General features: G+C 39.4%; 3 non-coding genes across 3 annotated transcripts; all 3 read left to right on the top strand.

Annotated features, from left to right (window-relative positions):
* The first annotated feature begins 108 nt into the window (after positions 1-108).
* TRNAA-AGC (transfer RNA alanine (anticodon AGC)) lies at positions 109-181 on the top strand. The gene has a single exon. It is a non-coding gene; the product is annotated as a tRNA-Ala (tRNA).
* Positions 182-533: 352 nt separating this feature from the next.
* TRNAK-CUU (transfer RNA lysine (anticodon CUU)) lies at positions 534-606 on the top strand. Its single transcript has one exon. It is a non-coding gene; the product is annotated as a tRNA-Lys (tRNA).
* Positions 607-2220: 1614 nt separating this feature from the next.
* Positions 2221-2293, top strand: TRNAA-AGC (transfer RNA alanine (anticodon AGC)). Its single transcript has one exon. It is a non-coding gene; the product is annotated as a tRNA-Ala (tRNA).
* Positions 2294-2500: the final 207 nt, after the last annotated feature.

Genomic DNA, 2500 nt, shown 5'->3' with positions numbered 1-2500 from the left:
AGGCATAAGTTAGGAGTGAACTGAACACTGTTATGGGCAATTGGACTTCAAATAAAGTGTGGAAGGCAGTGAGGTTACTTTTTTCATGTTATGCAGATTAAACACACAGGGGAATTAGCTCAAATGGTAGAGCGCTCGCTTAGCATGCGAGAGGTAGCGGGATCGATGCCCGCATTCTCCATTATAAAATTTGCATACATTTTATTTTTAACTTGTCATTGCCAAGGTCATTGCAGAGTAAGAACAGAAAAATCACAGATGGCTTTCAAATATGGTCTCATTATAACAACTAAAGTGGTTTAATCAAAAAGGTTCAGGTATTCTTTAGCATGTGAGAGGAATTTGAATTCTTATGCAATCTCAAAATGAAGTTCTCACAACTTCCGTTTTCATTTTCTCTTATTTTTTTTGACATTCTGTCCTCTGAAGGATGTATAAATCTGGCTTTCCTTGCAAAACAAGAGTAGAGGAATATCCAGGATTTGATTTTTTTCACAAAAAGGGATTGGTCTGCATACTGTCTTAAGGAGGGAGCCCGGCTAGCTCAGTCGGTAGAGCATGAGACTCTTAATCTCAGGGTCGTGGGTTCGAGCCCCACGTTGGGCGAAAACGAGTAATTTTTTCCTGAATATTGCATTGATTCTCATAATATGGAGATTAATCTTACATTAGACCTGCAATAACTCCCAAAAAATGTCCAGGAATGGATTTCCTTCATAAAAAATGATTAGTCTGCATACCATCTTGAAGTGGGAGCCCGGCTAGCTCAGTTGGTAGAGCATGAGACTCTTAATCTCAGGGTCGTGGGTTCGAGCCCCACGTTGGGTGAAAACGAGTAATTTTTGCTGGATTATTGCATTGACTCTCATAATCTGGTGAATATTCTTGCATTAGACATGCAATAACTATCAGAAATGGTATCTCCCTTGGTTTCTCATTGGTGGGAAATTTAACTTCAAGATTAGCTAGGGTATGAGTCTAGATGAACACAGCGCAATATCACTCATATTCGAGTAGTAAACAGGCCAACCTGAACTGTAAAACATCCCATAAGTGGAGGTAAGGCATAAGTTAGGAGTGAACTGAACACTGTTATGGGCAATTGGACTTCAAATAAAGTGTGGAACGCAGTAAGGTTACTTTTTTCATGTTATGCAGATTAAACACACAGGGGAATTAGCTCAAATAGTAAAGCGCTCGCTTAGCATGCGAGAGGTAGTGGGCTCAATGCCCGCATTCTCCTTTATAAAATTTGCATACATTTTATTTTGAACTTGTCATTGCCAAGGTCATTGCAGAGTAAGAACAGAAAAATCACAGATGGCTTTCAAATATGGTCTCATTATAACAACTAAAGTGGTTTAATCAAAAGGGTTCAGGTATTCTTTAGCATGTGAGAGGAATTTGAATTCTTATGCAATCTCAAAATGAAGTTCTCACAACTTCCATTTTCATTTTCTCTTATTTTTTTTGACACTCTGTCCTCTGAAGGATGTATAAATCTGGCTTTCCTTGCAAAACAAGAGTAGAGGAATATCCAGGATTTGATTTTCTTCACAAAAAGGGATTGGTCTGCATACTGTCTTAAGGAGGGAGCCCGGCTAGCTCAGTCGGTAGAGCGTGAGACTCTTAATCTCAGGGTCATGGGTTCGAGCTCCACGTTGGGCGAAAACGAGTAATTTTTGCCTGAATACTGCATTGACTCTCATAATATGGAGATTAATCTTGCATTAGACCTGCAATAACTCCCAGAAATTGTCCAGGAATGGATTTCCTTCATAAAAAATGATTAGTCTGCATACCATCTTGAAGTGGGAGCCCGGCTAGCTCAGTCGGTAGAGCATGAGACTCTTAATCTCAGGGTCGTGGGTTCGAGCCTCACGTTGGGCGAAAATGAGTAATTTTTGCTGGACTCTCATAATCTGGTGATTATTCTTGCATTAGACATGCAATAACTATCAAAAATGGTATCTCCCTTGGTTTCTCATTGGTGGGAAATTTAACTTCAAGATTAGGTAGGGTATGAGTCTAGATGAACACACCACAATATCACTCATATTCGAGTAGTAAACAGGCCAACCTGAACTGTAAAACATCCCATAAGTGGAGGTAAGGCATAAGTTAGGAGTGAACTGAACACTGTTATGGGCAATTGGACTTCAAATAAAAAGTGGAAGGCAGTGAGGTTACTTTTTTCATGTTATGCAGATTAAACACACAGGGGAATTAGCTCAAATGGTAGAGCGCTCGCTTAGCATGCGAGAGGTAGCGGGATCGATGCCCGCATTCTCCATTATAAAATTTGCATACATTTTATTTTTAACTTGTCATTGCCAAGGTCATTGCAGAGTAAGAACAGAAAAATCACAGATGGCTTTCAAATATGGTCTCATTATAACAACTAAAGTGGTTTAATCAAAAGGGTTCAGGTATTCTTTAGCATGTGAGAGGAATTTGAATTCTTATGCAATCTCAAAATGAAGTTCTCACAACTTCCGTT

The sequence above is a fragment of the Lissotriton vulgaris genome, chromosome 1_1, assembly GCF_964263255.1.
Source record: "Lissotriton vulgaris chromosome 1_1, aLisVul1.2, whole genome shotgun sequence".
NCBI classification, from domain to species: domain Eukaryota; kingdom Metazoa; phylum Chordata; class Amphibia; order Caudata; family Salamandridae; genus Lissotriton; species Lissotriton vulgaris.
This window is presented reverse-complemented; position numbering and strand designations above follow the sequence as displayed.